The sequence below is a fragment of the Manis javanica genome, chromosome 13, assembly GCF_040802235.1.
Source record: "Manis javanica isolate MJ-LG chromosome 13, MJ_LKY, whole genome shotgun sequence".
Taxonomy (NCBI): domain Eukaryota; kingdom Metazoa; phylum Chordata; class Mammalia; order Pholidota; family Manidae; genus Manis; species Manis javanica.
The window spans coordinates 261,159-283,285 of NC_133168.1; the positions used below are offsets into that span (position 1 = coordinate 261,159).

The 22,127-nt window shown below is 44.9% G+C and overlaps 1 protein-coding gene across 6 annotated transcripts in view; it reads left to right on the forward strand.

The window, feature by feature from the left end:
• The window catches only part of FYN (FYN proto-oncogene, Src family tyrosine kinase), a 150,266-nt gene that overhangs the window by 23,952 nt on the left and 104,187 nt on the right, over nt 1–22,127 (forward strand). For 4 of the 6 annotated variants that reach the window (XM_037012327.2, XM_073220766.1, XM_037012326.2 and 1 more), the window contains exon 2: nt 487–526. The exons of 1 other annotated variant lie outside the window; for it this stretch is intronic. The gene's annotated coding sequence lies outside the window, so the exon portion shown is untranslated. Of the gene's footprint in view, nt 1–486; nt 527–2,864; nt 2,930–22,127 lie in introns of all 6 variants that reach the window. One more of the 6 variants, XM_073220765.1, reaches the window with a different exon arrangement.

The following is a 22,127-nucleotide window of genomic DNA, read 5'->3' on the forward strand; positions in this document are numbered from 1 at the left end:
TCCCAAAGAAGGGAGCTCCACTGGTAAGAAAGGGGCCATCCCAAGGAGGCTGTTTTGAAAGGGAGGCCTACCCACAGTCAGACAAGAAGTGGGGCAGACATGGATGGAGGGCCGAGAAGAGATTTAAGCCAAGAGGTGAGTTGAATAAGACCTTGAAAGAGTCGTTTTCAATGTGTCCCAACTATGGGTGACCTGCAGGCACTGTGAAGAAGGGATGTGTGTGTGCATACACACTGCAGACCTCCATCCTTACCTCTCCTGGCTCTAGAGTTAAGCTCTCGTACCTGCTCCCTTTGGTGGTTCAGGGCCAGCTCTTGCAGGCAGGTCTTTGTGCAGCTGTGACTTAGCAACAATTGTGTGGACAAGAAAAAATTTGTGGGCAAATTGACTGTAGCAAATGGAAATTCTGTGATAGTTCTTTGTGGGTGGTTTACAGCAAAGAGTGTTCGGTTCTCTTTTGATGTCTACTTTTCTTTTCTTCTACAGTCTTTTGAAGAAGCAGGATGCCAATCTAGACCTGGAAAAAGTAAGTTGACAAGTTCCACACCTAGAGTATATGCCTTATAAATTAGAAAGGTTTCCCTTTGGGACCCAGGACTTTGTTCACTTTGAACTTGGGATTGTGACCTTGAGTCCACAGATTTCTGAGAGAGGGGCTGAGTTGAAGATGCAGCTGGTATATGAAACAGGAAGTCTTAGCTCACTTAGGTGAACCCACTATTTCCCCCCTTCTCTTGGTTGTACACTCAATTTTGATAATTACAGGAACATATCTTTTAGCGGTATGTCTCCCCACCCCAGAAGTTGAATGGGACAGCCTTCAGGGGCTGGGGAGGGATGGGTAGCACTTATATTCGGACTGTTTGGGGGTGGTCTCTTCAGTCTCTCCTTGTTTTTCTCCACCCTCAGGTGGTGGCTGCTTACCTTTGCCCCAGTTGTACCTTTGAGTTTCATTCACTGCATAACAGGTCATTCTTTCATTTGTTTCTTGGGGTGCCTCTGTGGGGACAAAAATAAGTGTGACAGATGAGTACTCAGGTAATTATTATACAGTGTGGTGGAGCTGTGTGGAGGGGATGCTGGCTGGAGACTGGGCTGTCCAGAAAAGCTCCTTGATGAAGGGGATGTGTGAAGAACCAAATAGTCATTTTTTCTGCAAATGTCTGCTGTCTTCTCTGCTTGTACTTCCCTCTCGACCCCCAGGCACCTGGGGTTCCCATGAAGGCTGGACGTACAGGTCTTACCCACCGCTGGGGCATCCTTTCCTGCCACAGGGTCTGCTGCCCAATCACAGTTCCTTGGGTGTAACTTTTCAGCAGTTCTCAGTCACATTCCTCAATTCCCTGGCCACTCAGGGGCTGCCACCTCTTCATTTGGGAGTGACTTGGGGTTATTTCTCACTTTGAGTTTGTATGCAAGAGGGATTCCTCTCCCTGAACTGGAACCTGTGCGTGTGCAGACAGTACAGTTAAGTAGAGGAAGGATGCTGTCTGAAACATCTTACTAGACCAGTTATGAGCAACCCCTCACCTTTGACCCATGCAGTCCCCCTGCCCCCACTTCCAGGCAAGGCCTTTTCAGCTCCTTTAAACCCAAGGGACTTGGGGAAGTTTTAAAAGGCTCTAGTCAGGACCAGGTAGAGGGGAATGTTTTGGAATCTCCATGGGCTTAGGTTTTGGCCATGGATGGCATAGATGGGCAGTGGCGCTACCTGAGGGTGTCAGCACCATGCCGTCCTGGGCCAGGTCAGGCTTATGGTAGGCTGGAGCCTGTGGGCTGGGGGCCCCGTGGGGTGGGGTGCCACACAGGCAGAGCCCCTGGCCGGGCAGCCCAGGAAATGCTTGCTGCCACAGGCTACAGGGCTCGCCTGGCCTGGTGCAGCTCCGGCCAAGATAAATCCTGTGACCATGAGAGGGGGAGGTCCAGTTGATGAAGAAAAGGGTCTGCTAGTGTTCCTAGTACTACCCAGTGCCAGGCAGATGAGAGGGCTAAATAAATAGGGTGGGAAGCCCTGAGTGGAATGAATTAAATTTTTGCTTTGGCTCTGCTGTTCTCTTGCTCTAAACCTTAGGCAAATCTTTTCTCCTATCCAAGCCTCATTTTTCTAATCAATAAAATGGTCTCTTCTTTAGGACCCAGTAGATTCCTAATTTTTTAACATGACACATTTTTTTTTTTTTCGTGTTCTGACTTGGGCTTTATACCAAAAAAGACAAAGGGCTGTTGGCTAGCAGCCTGAGGAATGCTCAGTAAGTCCCCACGGGCGGGGAGCTTCTGGCAGGCAGGCCTTCTCTTGGGCCTCCAGGTACAGCCCTCTGGCAGCAGTAACAGTCCTATGAGGAAGGAACAGTGTGACCCTGTCTTGTGGGTTGTGTATTTGTAACTTCTGAAAGAATTCAGAATAAGAGCCAAAAGTGGGATGGGAAATGCTTCCTGGGTTGCACGAATTTGACTGCGTCTGAGGGGCTTAGCCTGCACCTCTCAGTAGAGTGGTTAATGACCTGAGAGAGAGGGGAGGCCACTCTTTTAAAATCTTTAATTCAAAAGCTCCCATTCTGTCTTGTTCTGATGCTGGTAAGACAGAGCCATTCATTGCTCTGTGCCTGTGTTCATGGAGCTGCCGAGGAGCATCTGTTGGAGGGTGAGCCTCCATTGCAAAGGTCAGTGGCACCTCCTGGCCAGCCCATGTGAAGAAAAAATCACAGAAATCATAGTGTATTTTTCAGTGGATGTTTGAGTTTTCTCTTTTAATTGAACAGTTTTGTAAAGATAGAATTATGAATGAAAAACCAGCTTTATCTTGACATGTCAAAGCTCAAAGATGAATCAGCATAAATTCTGTAATTATTAATTATTATCTACAGCTACTGGCTGTCCACTACACACCGAGTGCTTTATCTGTGCCACGCTTGACCACTGCAACAGTCTGGTGAGTTGCTAAGGCACCACAGTAATAGCAAGGATGCTAATCATATCTGTCCAGGTCTAGAACCTTCTCTTTTCCATACCCCACTTTTCTTTAGAACTGATAGAAATTGGAGCAATATATTTGTGTGACTTCCTTTTAAAAAGTTTTGTGAGTAACAAAAAAGAAACGTTACTTTCCAGAGAGGTCTTCCTCCACACTCTGCCTCCCAGTCTGGGTGCTTTGCCCTACCACCATGCGCTTCCTCAAAGCTGCCATTGTTGTATATATATTTGTACAATAACTGTCTAATACCTGTGTGTGTTATTGAACTGTAAGCTTTGTTGGGTCTGAATCCTTACATGGGCGAAACCTAGTGCCTGGCTCTGAGTATGCCCTCTTATCATGCTGACTACAGGCATGAATGAATGGCATATGGCCAAATTAAGGGATGATGAGAGCCAGTGAATGATACTTTGGTAGGTGGCCTTACTGTGTACTCCAGAAATGCTGTTTCTCTTCTCCCTCCACTGGTTTTATCTGTGGAATCCATGCATTGTATAGATACAAGGCAGTCATTCCTTTCTCTCTGAAAGTGCAGTTTCAAGCAAATGAATAGATAATTCTTAAGAATGAAGTGATCTGGAAAAGCAAGGAGTCTGAAGACAAAAGAGGGGGAGAGCTGTAAGTGCACAAGGGAAACATTGAAACTTCGCACAGAATCTTCTAGAATTATCGAGGGGTATGCTTCCAAGTATGGTTTCCATAAGTCACTGATTTAAATATGTAAGTATCTTCTAAAACTGAAACCCATACTCAGCTGAATCTTAAAGAATTTGTGATCAGGTATTAGAAGAACAAAAGTATACTTCTTAAAAATAGAACTGATTAAATTGAGTCATCCTATTTAGTAATTCAAATCATGATTTAAATGGATTTGATTAAAATAACATCTACTTTGACCATGGGGCTGAGGTGAGAGGTGTGATTTTCGGGCCTCCCGCCCGGCCTTTCTCCAGCATGATTAAACATATTTTGGCTCCTGCCTTGAGTGAGGCCCCTGTCGTTTCTTTAGGTGCTGTGACACCAAGAATTCCCGTGTTTTTGTTCCAACTGTTTGCAGGGTCCAGATAGCTGCCTTCAAGTCAGAAATACTGTCATCTATTTGAGGCCTCACCAAAAAGGGCTGTCATTCAAAAAGAAAAGTAAATAGAAAAATTACCTCCAGCTTTAGAGTTGTTTCCTTTTTTTTCCCAGTGAATTCCTTAAAATGTGTTAGTCTGTAAATATAGACTATACATAAAAGTTGCTCCATTTTTCAATGTTTCTTCTGTTTAAATAAGTCCCAAGGGAAGTGAGAAAAGAATCTTAGAATCTTCAGGGCTGACAGTCTTGTGGGAGAAAAAACCTGGTTCTAAACAATTAAGGGTTCAGAATTCGAGCTTGCATCTGGAACCAAGCCTCAGAGTCCTGTGTATGTGATTCCTACACAGCTGGTTGAGAAGTGGACAAATTAATTCATTGCAAACTTTTCCTTAGCGGGAGGAATAGGATTTCTAGGGGTCGGAAGGCCAGCAGTGCTTACATGGTATATCCAGAGGCTTGAGAATGCTGGTCGCTGGGAGGTCATGAGGCTGTGTCTCCAGTGGGAATGCCGGGGGTGATGCTGGGGTGCACCCCTTCGCTGTGTATGCTGATTGCTAAGAGGAGTTAGGAGAGAGTGTGACTGGGAGGAGGGGAAGGATGCATAAGCAGAACCTCCTGCCATCTGCAGAAGCCTTTGCTTCCTGAGTGGAGGATGGGGGTTCGCCAGGTGTTGTGGGGACAAGAGAGGGCAATTCTGCATGCAGATGGGTGTTGTCCCCTAGGCCTTGTATGGTACCATGCTAAGGGCTGCTAGACCCAGAGCCTTTGGGATGCCAAGTTTAGCCCCAGGATCTGTAGGATGCCCAGTTAGCTTCCATTCTCTATGCCCTCTGCCCCCACCTCACACACAGATTGACCTATTCTGCTGATGGTTGGCAAGACCGGCCTCTGTATCCCTGGGTAAAGGCCAGCTTCACACAGCCTGTGTTCCTGGTGACTAAGGATCTGGAAAAGGATGTGGCTTTGGGGACGGGGGTTAGGGACTAGGGTAAGGAGCAGGGCACAGGTTAGAGTACAGGTTAGGGTAGGGGTTAGGGGTTAGGGTAGAGTGGTGGGGAGGAGCTCACATAGGTTCGGCTCTAGACTGAACAGCAAACATATTTAGTCCTGGAACAGAAATAGTTGTGCATCGCCCATAATAACTGGCCAATTTTCTTTCACATTAAGCCTCTGGATTGCGAAACTAAGTGTCTTTTGCCAGGATAATCAAATGTCCCTCTTCCTAAACATCACACACCGAGGCAGTTGTTGCTGACATTTGGGAGAGCTATAGGTAACAAAATGTGTGTTGTGATTCAAGGAAAGAGTTGAAAATTTGGGGTGGATTGTCTAGTCCTGGATGCAGAACACTGACCTCATTCATTCCTCAAACACTAATGTACATCTGTGGACCAGCTACTGCCCTAGACCACACGTTCTCTTACGCTGTTGCCCTATTTTACACGTGTGAGAAAAATGAAGCTCAACAAAAGTGAAATGCTTTGCCCAGGGGCTTACATCCGGGAAGTGGCAAGATTGAAAAGTAGGACTCAGGCCTGGGGCAGCCTTCCCTTGCCCTCCTGGTGGATGCCCGCTGGGAAGCACAGCAGAGCAGAAGGTGGATGAATCAGCAGCAGCCTGGTGTTATTGAACTGCTAATTTTATACGTGTCTTTCATTTTCTCTTCGCTGAATCTAAAAGGATTTTTTCCCGCATTTGTGACTTTAAAAATAGTAATGATGTTTTTATCAAGGAGAAGGGAGAAACCTAAAGGGGCACAGTCTATTTAAACCCGACCCTGTCCCTCCAGGTGGCCTCTCCAGTGTCTGTGAGGGCGGCTTCCCGGTGGCACTCTGCAGGGTGCGGTCTGGGAGGCCTGCAGAGGGTTCTTTGGGCCAGGGTGTCATTGTTTTGTGTCCCTCATCTCGGGAGGGTGAGAGCAGGATGCTGTGGAGAGGCTGCCTGATCCCTTTGCTGTAGCCGGGCCTGCCGCACAGGGGCCTGCCTCACATAGATTGTCCGCCTGCCGCAAGGCGCGTGAGGTACGGGGTGTCGGTGAGGCACGTGTGAGGAAGGCTCGGAAGTGCTTTTGTCACTTCCCCTACACATGGTTAAAAGCAAGCTGCACTTGTTCTGAGACTGGTGTAGAATACGCTATAAAAATATATAGAAACTCAAGTTTTTCTCTTAAAGGTTACTACTGCCTACTTTTGGCCCACAGCAAAATTTTATTTAAGCAGAAAATTTTATCTGTTGATTTGCTGTGACTGCCAGAACCAATGACTGTAAACTTGGAGGCTTCAAACACAGGTTTACTTTTCCTGAGATTTGGAGGTCAGTCCAGTGCTGACACATCACCAGCAGGACCGCACCCCCTCTGGTCTCTCAGGAGAGACCTGTCCCTTACCTCGCCCAGCTTTGGTGCCTGCTGGCCTTCTGCGACTCTGGCCACCTCACTGCAGTCTTGTCCCTCTCTCATGTCGTCGTCTCCCCTGTGTGTGTCTGTCATGTCTCCCCACACATTCCTCATATAAGGATACCTGTAATGGCTTTGAGAGTCCACCAGATGGTCCAGGACAGGCTCCTCCTCTCGAGACCCTAACTTTATCGCATCACGCCATATTAAGTAACATGAGCAAATTGCAGGAATTAGGAAGTGAATATCCTGGGGAGGATATGGACATTTTTCTGCCTCCCACACCTTCTCTTCGGTAATTTCCATATTTTTCATTTCCTGAAGCATAAAGCTTGGAACCATTTGTTTCATATATTACTTTAGTGAATTTGATTGTCCTGGAAGGGGCCACTTGGCAGAGCTTGTGAACGGGGTGAGTTGCCCAGCTGAATAGACTGGGGGTTGTTCTGGCAGTCAGTCCAGCCTGTTGATATCTCATAAAATCTTTGTTCTTTCTTCCAGTTAGTCACCTATCCCCTTTCAGCTGTGAATTCTGATTCCCCATAAGCACATCTTGATGTAAGCATTAACCCAGCACAGAGTCCTGCTGTGCAGGCACCTCCCTTCAAGTTCAGTGCTGCTTCTCTTCAACGTGGGTGCCCTCGAGCGTGAAGACGCAGCGCTGAGCCCACCAAGCAAGCGCTCGCATGGCCTCGAGCTCCCGTCTTGCCCAGCTGTGCTCTGAGTTGGTTCTCATGCACTGCTGACGTCCAGCTGCTCTGTCTGATCTAACGCCTTGATAGTCCTGGGGAAATGCCCTCAGGTGGGGATGGTACCACCTATGGGGAGAGTGGGTAGGGTGCTGGGTTAGTCACTGTGGGCAGAAATACTGGGTGGTTCTTACTGACAGCAGTGAGTTTCCATTCTGAGTCCCACTTCAGTAGAGCACCTGTGGTTGTTAGCCTGTGGGTGATTTTTAAGGAGGGATTAAAACCCCATATTCAGATGTGGAGCCCTAATCTATTTTTAAAGGTTCACCTCTACTAAACAGGAATCTTCCTCTGGGGGCTGTGTGTGACCTGTGGAGAGCAGCCCCCACATTGGTTGAATGTGCTGCTTCTCAGAAGATGTAGGGGTGTTTGTTAAGTTGTGTGATGTGTCACTACTGAATATAGTCGGAGTGTGAAGTGAGGGAAAGGAAGGAAGATGCCATGTGCATCATTTACGTTAACAGAAGAAGGGCTAAAGCAGTTCACCATTTGCATAATCCTTCCACATGCAACTGCCCAGAGAAAGCTTCACTCACGAGGCAGTGTGATGTGGCAGGAGTGCGTTGGCCTCAGAGGCTTGGATAAGTCCCGTGCCACTGGAGAGCAGGGTGGTGTTGGCTGTAGGGAGCAGGTGGTCAAGTGGAGAATTGCACATGTGGTGAGTGGGGGAGGCGTGGGGGCCAGGATGCAAGAGGAGAGATGCTGGTAAAGGGAGGACACAGTGATATCCCAGCGACCTTCCGTTTTCGTAGTGCAGTGCTTGCAAAGGATTGGAGAGCTTTCACATATGCTGAATGGCTTAGCACTTCAGGTGGAAGAATGGGCCATGGGAAGGCTCCTTTCCGTGACATTTTTTCTGTTACTTGTCATCAAGATTCAGTGCTACAGCAGTTGAAAACAAAACCTTTGTGTGGGGCAAATATTTGTCTATCTATAGAAGAATATTCTGGAAGGTAGTCTTCTAGGCTGGACTGTGGGAAACAGCAGTTTGAACAAGGGAACTGCCACTCTCCCTATTACACTGTTACCTGAGGAGGGGAAGCTGCTCTTCCTTTGCCAGAGAGCTTGACCTTTGCATCAAGGTGATGCTTATTGTGAAACAGTTAAGTTTGATAATGGAGCAAATTGGAGCAGCCCTTAGGTATTGAAACTGAAACAACATATAAAACCTACTCATGAAGTTTAGAAATGGTCACAGTAATCCACAGTAAGTTTTAGGTATAGGGAGGCCTCATTGGCAAAATGTTAAGGGCTTTTCACATATATATCCATGAACTGGTAGAATAAAAACTTTTGACAATTACTATAATGTTTACTGTATTTTCTTGTACTTGGTATTAGTAGATACTGGCTGCTAGCCAATCAAATACATTTTCATCATTCTATTTTTATAGTAGTCAAGAAGAAAATATAATTAGGCTTCTGTTTTTTCTAGATGAGAAACATAACAATAACAAGACACCATATAATGTCTTTTGAAAGAAAAAAAAAACAAAAGCTTCAGAAATACTCATTTCAGAGCCAATAGAGCAAGATGTGTCAGGTCAGGAAAAAGTATTTGTTTTTCATATTCAAGGTTTTTTTTAAAGTAGATTTTATTTTTTTAGGGTAGTTTTAGGTTCACAGCAAAAATGGAGGGGAAGGTACAGAGAGTTTCCACATACCCCTGTCCCTGCACGCACACAGCCTCCCCATCAGACCGAACCACCTGGTGAACCTACACGCACTTGTCTTTTTCTCCCAGAGCCCATTGTTCACATCAGGGTCACTCTTGGTGGTGTGCGTTCTGTAGGTTTGGACAGATACAGTGACGTGTCCACCGTGTAGCAGCATTCAGATTATTTCACTGCCCTAAACATCCTCTGTGCTCTGCCTATGCATCGTTTTCTCATTTTCTCACCCCTAACCTCTGACAGCCAATCATCTTTTTAATGTCTCCATAGTTTTCCTTTTCTAGAATGTCACATGGATGGAATTGTACAGTATTAGCCTTTTCAGAGCACCTTATCTCCCTTAGCAGTATGCACTAGTTTTCTGTGTTACCTTTTCGTGGCTTGTTAACTCGTTTCTGTTTAGCATTGAATAACTTCCATTGTCTAGATGTGCTGCAGTGTATCCGTCACCTCCTGGAGGACATCTTGGTTGCTTCCGGGTTTTGCAATTATGAATAAAGCTGCCATGGACCTCTGTATGCAGGTTTGTGGGCATACGTTTCATCATCTCCTTTGGATGAATACCAAGGAATGCTATTAAAAGCACTTGCTTTTTGTTGGAAAATTAGTAATTATTTTTATTTTCTTTTGGGGAGCAGAGCCCAAATCAGTGTGTGCCATAGGCCTGTTTGTATGTAAATTTTAGGCAGCCACCATTTCATACTTTAACCCACAGACATACATTGCTCAAATGCACTCAAAGTTGACATGGTGAATGATGGATTTTTGCATTTTCTCTTGTATCACCATGTCCCCTGGCCCCGTGATCATTGAGAGCTCTCTTACCCGAATTGGAGGAAGTGACTGACTCAGATGCTTTTCTCCAAAGGTGCTCGGCTTTTCTTTTTCTCTTTTCCCATAACCAGGTCCCTGAGTCAGTTCTTGTTACCTTTGGAATCACCTTTGCCAGTGTGGTAGTTCAGAGGTCTGAACTGTGGTCCTCCAGTTTCTCTGTTTATTGCTGAATTTAGAATTCCCTGTTGAAGTCATCCACGAGCCTGGCCCCTGACAGTGACACAGCCTTTTGCTCTTCACAGGCAAGTGCAGGGTTCGCTTCACTGTGCCCTACCACTTCTTGCATAAACCTGTCCTTACTTTCTTGTAAGTTTTTTTCATATTGATTCTTCACTTTAGTATGTGTTCTGTGATAAAATGAAAATAGGCCCATTCAATTGAAAGTAGTGATGCAGTATTCTGTTTCAATGTCATGATGGAAATGGTCTGAAACATTTCTGAAAAAAGCAAGTCCCCCACACTGAGGTCTCCAAGACAGTGGTCACAGTTTATATGTGTTTAAGTAGTCTACAAAATGGGGCAGGGAGAGGAGAGAATTTAAGTAAGAAACCTGTTTGCCAAATTCATCTGCTTTGTAAATAATTTCTTTATCACTTTTCATTTTTTTGTAGGACATAGAATTAAGAATAAATGTTCTTGAAACAGAATAAATCCAATAAGAATTCTTTATTTTGTCTAAATTAAGACCATGGTACCAAGATCAGGGACTCCTGTGGGAGTCTGAGGTTAGAACAGAAAAGTAATCTCAAAGCTCACTCTTAAAAGAGGGAGAAAAGGTGAAGAATTACGCCATGGTGTCTGAGAGGTGGATGGAACTGAGATTATTCCATAGGAATGAGGATAGGGTGAGTTGGGAGTCAGGCTGGGTGGCACTCATGCAAGGGAGCAAACTTGACAAGTTCCTAGGGAGCAGCAGGAGACCCCGTGTTGAGTCAGGCGTGCGAGACCTGAAGATGTCACAACTTATTTATCCAGGACAGAATCGGCCCCTGCAGCTCCCTGGTATCACTGAGCAGATGGTCCTAGTGACGTTTCAGGTCCCCTTCCAGTGCAGGCGGTACCACCTGCAGAGCAAGACGTCACAGCCGGTTCCCTTTCCGTCAGCGGTGGCCTGGGGAAGTGCTCCAGGTGAGTCCACGTAGAGAGCAGTGGCCATCTTGCTGGGTCTTCAGTGGCCATGGTGTTCAGGTGGAACAGGGAGCCACATGGAGCTGTCTAAGACAAGGGTCCCAGCTGAGGGCTCCAGGGCACATCGGAGTGCCCACAAGGAGGCACTGAGCAGAGACAGGTCCAGGGCTCAGGGTGACATGAAAATTATTACTTGTTATTATGTTCAAAAGGGAATATATTTGAATACAAAGGAGATAGTGTCAGATACATACACAGAGAGAGGAATGAAGGGAAAGAGAGAAGGAGAGATACAACCCCTTGTTCCCATCTTGCAGCGGAAGAACTAGGTATTACCAGTACTTTGGAGGCCCTCATGTGTTCCTACCTCGCCATACCCTCCTCCCTCAAAGGAGCCACTGTTCTGAATTTTTTGTTTGCCATTTCCTGGCTTTTCTGCATAACTATATTTTCCTAAGTTTTGTTTGCCTGGGGACTATATATGTCATCCTTGTACCATTTGCTTTTTTCAATCAGCATTTAAGATTTACACCTCCTGATGCATGAACTGACATGCTTGAAATTCATTTATCTTCACTGCTCTATGATCTTAAATTGTATGAAGATACCTAGTTTATTTATCCAGTCTCCTGTGGATGGGTCATTTCCAATTTTGTGCTGTTTTGTAGTGCTGCTATGAATATTCCTGTATGTGCACCCTGCTGCAGACATCTTCTCTAGAGTAGGTGCCTAAGAGAAGTTGTTCTGGGTCTTAGAGTATATGCATTCTCTTTTTTTAAAAGCTTTAGCAAGTTTTGCAGTCCACACTGGTGGCAGATAAATGGTGATATAGGATACAAAAAAAACGTACTTTAGTAGAGTATATGCATTTTCAACTTCACTGAATAATACCACATTGTCTTCCAAAGTGATTATATTTGGACATTTCATTGGACAGTCCCATGAGTAAACAGATTAGCTTTTAAGAGAAGGAGAAGTTCATAGGCAAGATGAAATGAAATGCAGGATTAGCTAAGCATTAAAGAGGAAAGGGATGTCTGTCATTAGGGTCTGATGAAATCCATTAGGGTCTGATTAAAGTACGGGATATGAGCAGAAAGGTATAGGTTTTAAACAGCCATAGTGGGGAAAGTGAAAGATCATCTTGTGTGGACTGTAGTCATGTCGTTAGGGAGCAGATTCCATCTCAGTAGAATGATATACCCAGTTCTCTGCGTTTTCACTCAGCTGTCCCTGGTCAGCAGTACTCTTCAGGGCTCTGTCTGGGAAACAGATGCTGCCGGGCACTTACATGTGTGTTTCTACATCACAATGCTGGTGGCATAGATTCTGGCTAAGCTTTCAACACACGTCCACACAGAAAGACACACACATTTTGGATATTCCGTTCCTATAGACAGAGGAGATTTTTCTGACAGCTATGCTTTGTATTTTAGAAGTACATTTTAGAATGTACACAGGGTCTGACATTGCTGTCTCTCTCACTTCATAGGGTTGCTTGATGAGAACCTAGAGCAGCTGTGCGGTTGCTCATTCACTTGACCTGAGAAAAACTGGTATGGCATCTGGAATAGATTGTAAAATATGTCTGGGGCGAGCATGTTGACCTCACCTGTGGTTTTCACCACTCTGATACATAAAACTGGTAGGATGTGTTTCCTTTTTGAAGAATTTTTGTAGATTTCTGTGAGGATACTTCTTCTGTTGGCTTCCCTGTGGGACTGAAAGTAGAGCATCAGCCCATTAAAGGCATGTGATCTCTGGAGTCTCAGAAGTGCACCTTCCTTAACTTGTTATTTTGGGTCACCCTTCATTAATAGCATTCATCAGATTTATTTGATTCCAGGTCAGAGAGCTCAGTGATGGTGGCATTTTCAAAATAATTTAATCATTTTACGTCATCTCTTGATTGGTACTGTTTATTGGAACCTTTCGATGGTGGCGTTATGTATGGCAAAGGCATCATGGTAATACAAGAAATAACTCTCGTGCTTCACCAAAAAATTTAAAAGTACCTCAGTGTCCTATGGTTACGGTGTCATTTGTTAACTATGATACATCTGCTCAATGGAATATTACATATTTGTTAAAATAGTGATTATAAAAATTGTTAAATAAGTTGGACAAATATGTAGCCTGTCAAGTAGACAAAAGCAACGTACCAAATTGTTGAATATAGTCTTAATTTTGAAAGCAAAATTCACATGTGGGAAAAGCCTACAAAAATTGCACCAAAATGCTAAGAGTTGTATTTGGGTTATGAGATTATAGGTATTTTCTTCTCAGTATTTGTTAATGCAGTTATATTATTTTTATAATAAAATTAATAGGCTAGACAAGAGAGATCAGTCTGGATTCAAATTACCACTCTACCATTAACCAGCTGTTTGTAGGAAAGCCTCTTAACTGGCCTTCTTGGGAGCTAAAGATGTTACATCTACCCGCATAGGATCGTTGCCAGTAAAATGAGGTAATATTCCTAAAGGATCCCTGTGCAAGTACCTAGTATGGCTATTCCTGCCCTTCCCAACTTTCCCTTCTCTTAAGAAACAAGCTTTGCCCAGGATGTACCCGACACCCACCCGTGATTCTTTCATTGTGTGGTTTCTATTCTGTCTAGTTGGGGCCTCACTGTGACCTCAGCAAACACTTTTAACCTCTTGGAACTTCTGTTTTAGCACTGACAACTGACAGTAATTCTGGAGAAGTGATTGATGAGTAAGACTGCTTGGCCTTATGTGACAAAAGGGGAAATTTGAGGAACTGGACTTCCTAACAGTCCTAGAATTTCAACTGCTCGAATACATATATTTGATTGACAGGAATATGGCTGCTAATTTGAAGACATCCTTGTAACATCCTTTGGCTAGTAAGGAGGGAACATGTCAGATGCTTTTTCAGCAGGCTAGTGACTTGTCTTGGCCAGATTCTTCCAAGAGACAGGTACCAATGATGTGTAAGAGAGGAATTTCGCTAGGATCCCAGGGTCTGATGTGAGCCCTAATGATGTTAGGCTGAGATTTGAAGGCTTTGTGACAATACAAGATGATCATGTTCAGCAGCCAGTAGAGACAAGGCCAGAGAAGCTCTGAGATCCTAGTTTCTAACTTCTTTAAGGTTCATTTTCTCAGGGTGGGGAGAGTAAAATTCATTTTTTAATAGGAACAGCCAGCTACCCATTGCCCATTGGCCAGGCACTGGAAAATGTAATCTTGCCCCAGGTTTAGGGAACACCCTTAACAAATGTTTGAAAAAAGATGCCTGTATTCACATGGGCTCGAGGCATCCCATCTACTTAGAAAGCCAGGACTCAGGAGTATCTGAGCTTTCCCCTACACTCTTAGACTTATGGTTTGTTAGGGGCAACGGTGTATTCCTGACCTACTCAAGGCTAGGATCCAAGGCTCTGAACTCTCAATGCCTGGCCTATTGAGAACAGCCTCTCTCTGCCTCTCGTGGCCTCGTGCACGTCACTGGACATACTGAGCCTGACTTCCATTGTGAGGCGAGCAATTTAGTCTTGAAGGGCCTTTCTAGCTCAAAAGTCCAGAGGTGTAGTAATTCCTTTGGGTATTTCTTTTTTTAAATAATGTTCAGCATCTTGAGAGGTACAAGTAATTAAATCATTGGAAATCAACTATAAATGGCTTAAAGTCTGAGACTCTGAGTCAGGCCCCTTGCCTTCTGCGCACGGCTTGGTGGAGTCAGGGTTTTTCTGCTCAAGGCCACAGCTCCCTATTCCAGCCTTCAGGGCTCTACAAGGGCCAGAACTGACGTGAAGCAGACCAGAGTGTGGTGGGCAGGAATGTCCTTGCCAGGAAACAGGCCATCGTGGCTCTTTAAGAAAGGGAAGAGAACGAGGACGAGTAGAGGAAGGCATAAAGAGAGATGGGAAGAAGTGACGTTGTCTTTATTCTCAGGTGACAGGACAGTTTATACAGATAAACCCTAAGGAATTTATTTTAAACTGCTACTAGGAAGAAAAAGTAAGTGAGCTTAGTGAAGTCACAGGATACTAGGCCAGTATGCAGAAATCAATTGTATTTCTATGTATTGGCACTTAATAGGTGGAAAATGAAGCTAAAGAAACAATTCTACATATAATAGTAGCAGAAAAACATGAAACACCTGGGAATAAATTTAACAAAATCCAGTCAGTGGGTGCATCTCTGGGGACCCTTGAAGGTTGGTTACTCACAGTCTCAGGCAGTTCCCCAGGGAGTGGACTTGGTTCATGTAACCCTTCTCATTTCTCAGGGACAGCCTATTTCAACTTGTGTAATTATATATATTTAGCATCATCGAGACATGAACTGTAATGTCTATGTCTAGTCAAGAAGCCAGCCACACTCCTAGGGCTGCATCATTATTTATCTGATACCAAGCACATCTGCTTTCAGCTTTGGGTGTAGGGTGAGGTCTGGAGGGTTTATGGGGCCAAGTTAAATGTCAGGCATAAGATACTCAGAAAGTTATGATTCCTACTTTTCTCTGGGGTGTGATGAGGCATTTAGTCCATGACAGAGCAGAAGGGAATATGAAATGAATTTTTATGTGCCCCAGTCATTTTAATGTAATTATCCTTCTTTTAAAAGGATTCTTTAAGACTGTTGTTGGGACTGTAATACTGTATGAGAGAGAGGAGGGCGCTTCCCACTTTCAGAACCAACAGACGGTCCCTTCACTACACCACTTCAGGTGAACGTAATCAAGGGACTTATTTATGATCACACAGGCATGTCATGTATTTATAGACATCATTGCACAGCCCAGCAGACAGCATCCTTTTGGGGGAAAAAGCATCCAGTAACTTTTTGGCAGGTCTCTAACTCTAGCTGCAAATATGAACAGATTCAGGTACCCTTGTATTTTAAAATACTGTACATAGTACACCTTTTGCAAGGAACCTGTACTTGCAAAATTCTAAAAATGCTTTTAACATTTTTTCAATTTAAAATAATTCAGTTAAATATGTTTGCCAATGTCTGTAGTCTTCGGAGTGTTATAATGCACTGTAATTTTGACAAGATGATAAAAGAGTAACTATTCCTTGGTTTCTAAATTTGGTAATAAATACAATTTCACACCTTATTCTTCCTGTGCTCTGATGTGAGCACAGGATTTGTTCAGCACATAGGCGATTAATTTCCGTCAAACACTGGGGATCATAATACTAACTAAACCACAGTTTGGGGGCGTTTGGGGACCAAGTGAAAGCAAGGAATCCTCCCCACAGAAGAGTGCGCCACACACACAAAGACACAGGTGAGGCTTGCTGCTTGCTACCTCAGGAGAGCTCCAGACCCTCTGGATGCCTCTTCATGGACCCAAAGATACGAGTCCTTGATCTAATTGCAAACTGTACAGTTAGCCCCTTCTGCATTGCACATCGCCCAAGCCTGAGTCTGTCCAGTGCCCATGTCTACAGACCTACTTTTATTTACACCTTTCTCCGTATGACATTTTACTCAGTCTTCATTACCAAATTCAGTCTTAGTATGACTGAAACAGATTCCCTTTCCACCACTACGGACTTCCACCTCGTGTTGTAGTTTCCTCAGGCATTATAGTCATCAGCTTCTCCCTCTGCCCTGTCTCCCCAAAAGCTAAGAACAAGCATGCTCCCTCCCTCCGTGCATCACATATCTTAACGTCTTGTCACATGTTCTTTCCACAGAGCTGCCCTTTCATCCCTTCTGTTGTCTATCAGCACCTCCGCAGTGCAAGCCCTAAGGTTCTGTCCTCAGCTGCCCTGACCTCCTTTGGCCTGCACCCTCTGTCCCACCACTCGTTTGAGACCCAGCCTTCCTGTATGTGGTCTGCCTCACACAGGCAACTCTTACTTTGCCCCTACCTCCTTGGCTACCTTTGGTGGTTCTCTGTCACTGCATATAGCAAATTCAGAATCACCAGCTCCTTCACTTAACAAGGTTAAGTGACTTGTCCAAGGTCAGTAGGTACTGACTCTCCTACCCCGATTTCCCTCAGAGACTGTTCTTTCCCCTGGTTCCTTGCATGTCCCTTCCAGCCATGCCTCCTCCATCTTCCTGCACCACCAACACTCCGCCCCTCCAGGAGGGTGCCTGGGACAGGTTGTCATTCTGCTGACAGGCAGTGGTTGGGCATCTCATATTTTCTGTCCACAAAGTTTGTTCAGGAAGCAGGGGGTCCCAGGATGAGGGAGCCATACTTCTGTTCATTTAGCACTTTTCCCCAGCATCTGCCTGGCTTAATTGAGTCAGTAGTTCAATGAAGATACTTTAGAAACACCTTTTTTAGAAGTGTGGGGCAAGGGACTAAGAGAATAATGCAAAAGAAAGAGTTCCTGATGCCCCAATCTCATCTTCTAGTGCTGCCCACCGGGGAGCACCTGCTCCTCTCTGCGCCCTAGCATGGACTGAGGCACTGGGCTGGGTCCTTAGTGTCTGGCAGGTAGTGTGGCATGTCTGCCTCAGTGTTCCATGAACTCAGGCAACTGGAAGTGACCTTTGAGGTGACCTTCTCTAACTACATCATGACAGCTGAGCAAGCTGAGAGTCACGTAGGTTAAGTGACTTGTTCAAGGTCAGAGAGCAGTAAAATCAGCTTTGAACCTATGTTTTGAGCTCCCAGTCTTTTTGCTATACTACATGTTGCTCAGCCGATGGTTCTTTTTTTCTTTTCTTCTATCCCTATGCTTATTAGTGCCTGTTTGGTGCCCAATAGATATGCTGAGTTCTTAATGCTGCCTCCTGCATTTTGCTAAGCATAAGTCCTTAACAATTATCTTACATTTTGAATAGCATATGGTTCTTCTCGGGTTTTTTAACCCATGTGTTCTCATTACATTTTGCCACAACTGGGTGAGATAGGTTGAGCAGGTATTATTTTCACATATCAGAGGAGATTAGAAAAGGTCAGCATAGTGATTGGGATCTTGTGGGCTAATAAGTCATACAGTTAAGGACAGAATCCAGCTTTTCTCCATCAGAGGATGATAATTAAAAGTTTTGAAAATTTGGCTTCATGCTCTGGAATCTTACCTGCCTTTATCTAAATACAAAATATAGGAATTCCTATTTCCTAAGTTTTCAGTTTAGTAGTTCATTGCCTAAAGTGTGTTCTGAAGCACATTGGTCCCACAGGATGCTCAGGGAAACATGGACCTTGTAGCCAGATAAGCTGGAAAAAGCTGCTGTACCCCTTGGGGATCCCAGTGCACATTAGTATTAAAGGCTCTAAGAAGTCCTGAGAAGTGCTCTGAAAAGGCTTGATGCATTTTTTCACCTGTAGCAACATACCATGACATAAAGTTTACCATCTTACTCATTTTTAAGCGTATAACTCAGCAGTGTCGAGTGCGTTCACACTGTCATGCAGCCAGTCTCCAGGACTCTCTTCACCTTGCAAAACAGAACTTCTCTGCCCCTTAAGCAACTCCCAGTTTTCCCTCCACCAGCCCCTGACAACACCATCCTACTTTCTATAGAATTTGACCACTCTAAGTTGCTCTTGTAAGTGGAATCATACATATTTGTCTTTTTATAATGACTTATTTCACTCAGCATCATGTTCTCAAGACTCATCCATGTTGTAGCATGTGTCCCAATTTCCTTCCTTTTTAAGGCTGATAATACCCATTGTGTGTATAGACCACCTTTGTTTATCCATCCTACCCAGTTGATGCTGGAATTGCTTCCACCTTCTGGCTGTTGGGAATAATGCTGCTATGAACATAGTGTACAGATATCTCTTTGAGACCCTGCTTTCAATTCTTTTGAGTATATACCCAGAAGTGGAATTGCTGGATCTTATGGTAATTCTGTTTCTAAGTTGTTGAGGAACTACTGTCATTTAACATACTTTTCTACCCAAGTTTCCAGACTTACTTGATCACAGAGTTCTTTTTCTGCATGATACCTTTGAGCATCCCACAGAAGAACATGGGCCTCTCAGAAAACACTTAGGGAAATCCCAAGCTCAGTAAGGATTTCCACTAGTTCCAAGGGGCCAGCAAACCTTGGGATGCTGGCTGGGTGTTCCAGCCACAAAGACCCCAGCCCGAGGGCAAGGCCCACTGTGTGGCCCAGGATTACAGAGCAGAAGAGTCCCAGGATGGCCAGCCAGTCGTAACGAGCTTCTCTGCGTGGGACCAGCACTGCACACTCGGTGCAGGAGAAAAGGCTGCTGTGCTGACGCACTGAGCTGCCTGGTCGGGCTGTCATCTCTGCTCTCCAGGGCACAAGAGCAAGTGCTCTGGCCGGGGGCATTTGGGGCCTGGCCCAAGCTTTGTGGTAAGGAGAGTGCAGAGGCCGTGTTGTCTGTCACCTCCCCAGAGAGGCAGGGATGGGCTGGTCAGATGTGAATAGGCCCCTCCATGGGGCTTGCCATGCTGACTCGAGCTAATTGGCCTTTACTGTGGTTCCTGAATAATTGAAGGGTAATTTTCAATACTGTAATTGTGTGAGAAGGTAAAAATTCCAACAGAATGGACTTGCTGTCCGCAGATGGAAAGGTATGCAGGGTGAGAGCAGTAAGGTGAAGGAGGAGAAAACCTCCTGCCCTGAGAGCTGCTGTGAGCCTCGCAGGTCCTGGGGCCTTACTCTAGGGTAAGGGAGCAGCCCCAGGCACTGGTCACCTGGCGGGAGGCACTGCACAACCCCAAAATAAGTGCCCACGGTCTTTTTTCTATATATGGGTTTAAAAACTGGCCTGGGCCTAAATGGTTTTAAGGGTGCCTAAAAGTGAACACAGCTTCATTGAGCAGTTTTTGTTGCTAATAAGGGTGATGACGTGGAGAGAACATAAAACTGTGGAGTGGACATGTAGACCCCAAAGGCTGTAGACCAGCCCGCAGCAAGGCTGTAGAACACCCGACCTCTGGCCTCTTTGTCCAAGGGCAGATAATGATACCTCACGCTGTGGGTTGGGGCTTTCATAAGCTCTCTGAGATCCTGGGATGAAAGCAGCTACTGATGCACACATTATTATATGAGACTTTACTGTTCTGTAAATAAATACCATAGCTTATTCTGTCTGGCTCTCACTTTAAATGAGTTCAGGTTGGGCCTGTCTCATTGGCCACCTCCCATCCCAGCCCCTTTCCCAAGACTGTAGTTCGATAGATTTGTGATTTCATCAAAGATTAAACAAAAAGAATTCAGCTTCAAAGTACAAATGCTTGTTGAGTGCCTGCCTGGGACACTGTTCCAGACACTGTGTGTAGGATACATTGGTGAACTAAGGGGTTTATTCTAGCCAGGGGAGAGGAGAGGAAACAATAAGCAATCAACTTGATACAAAGAAATTACATAGTTGTTGGAACTCTGCAAAAAAGCAAAACAGTGTGGTAGGAGGAATTGGGCATGCAGGCAGGATGCAGTGTTTTAAAATGTAGCAAAGATGAACTTTTCCATGATGAGAGTTGTTTGAAAATCAAGCACATCATTAATGGGAGGCTGTAAAGTTCTCTCTCAGAGATTTTTAGGGAAAGGAAGTTTATCCATCTTTTCTGATTCAGGGATATTCTTGTCTGAATGTAGAGGGATTAACCAGATGATCCTTTTGAAGGCTTTCTTTTTAAAAGGTGTAGTGGCTTGTGCAGGGGTAGGTCCAGAATTTGTGACTGTGCATATGTTTTTTCATACATACGCACACACACACACACAGCTATGTGTACACAGAAGGAGCAGTATAAGCCAGAGTTGGGAGAGCCCAGATGCTGGCAGACCCCCCAGCTAACTGAAAAAAGCCAAATGGCATGCCATAATAACATAGCCCTCCCATCCTGCCATTTTACAAGGGAAGAACTGAAACACAGAAATGCTAATGACTCACCCAGATCAGAGTGAATCAGAGGATGGGTAATAGGACCAGCCTGGTGTCAGGTCCTCTAGCTGACAGTCTCACCCACCTCCCACGGCCTCCCCACATTCCTTTTACAATGAGGCAGGCGACTTCAGTTGTTTTTACTTCCCCTTCCGTTTTGCTTATTGGGCCAGCTCCACTCCTAAGTTTGTATAATTAAATAATAATAAAACTGATATAATACTTGCTGTAGCCATTATGCATTTCTCATTCTGCATTTCTCCTTACATTTCTCATTCTGATATAGGGGATGTAGAATCCACAGCAGAGCTTCAAATACCTCTTTCTCCCACCAGCTTTCCTCATTCTGTAGCTCCTACAAACTCAGAATTTTCCTAACCGTAACCCTCTTTCTCTTCCACCTTTCCTCCTGATTCTGCATCATAAAATACTGGGAGACAGGCCAGGATCAAGACTTTGCCAGAAACTTGGGCCAGGGGAAGAACCAGGAAGGCAAAGAAGGAATCCACTTGAGCAGCTGGGGGCAGAGACCCTGGGAGCATGTGTGCTTTGTTCCACTCCCTCACCCCACATCGCTGTTTACTGCTGTGCTATATGCTTGTCGTTCTTACCTATTACCGCCTGTGACTTTACCCTCACAGAAATCCTGTGTGGGAGGTACTGATACCTTCATTTCACTGATGAAAAAACCGAAGCCAGAGAAGTTTAGTGACCTGCCTGGTATCATGCTACATGGAGAGTGCCAGGGTTTGAGCCCAGGTCTGCTAGTTATACAAACACTATGCCCTTCTCCTGTAGGCTGCTGCCTCTAAGTAACAGGAATCCCAGAGACTCCATGTTGCTTCAGTTGCCAAATTTGGGTGGGAAGTGGCAGTGTAAGGACTCTGTCTTTGGTGTTTGTTTGAGGCAGTTAAATCTGTTTTCAGCAAAGATCTTAAGAATATAGTAGCTAAATGGAAATGAGAATGTTCTCCCACAGGCTTGTAGAGTGGAATCCTTGTCTTGTTTATAAATAAGAGAGTGGTCTGGGCCTCTTTGCCCACAGCCCAGAGAGATCCCAGTACATTCAGTGGACCACTGTTCTGACACAAAAGAGGTGATACATGCTAACACCTTCAGTCTTGAGCAGATTTGACCGCCCACGGAGTGCTGATGCTGGGCCAGGCATTCTGAGGAAGTACCTGCAATATGCAGAAATGGAGCTGTGAGGAGCCTTTTACAGAGACTTTAAGCACTTCCTTTGTACAAGTATAAAAAAATGTACTTTCTGGCAGTCACATTGGTTCAGTGTGTGACTTTGTGGACACTTAATTTAGGCAAGGAGAGGAAAGGGTCCTAAATGGAAGAAGGGACAAGAGACCAGAGAGGCAGTACAGCTAAACTGAAGCAAACAGAGTGAAATCCAGAGTCATGAGCGAGGTCAAGACCTGAAGGAGATGGGCAGGGTGAGCAGGGACAGCCAGGCTGGACAAGGACTCCTGGAGCTGAGG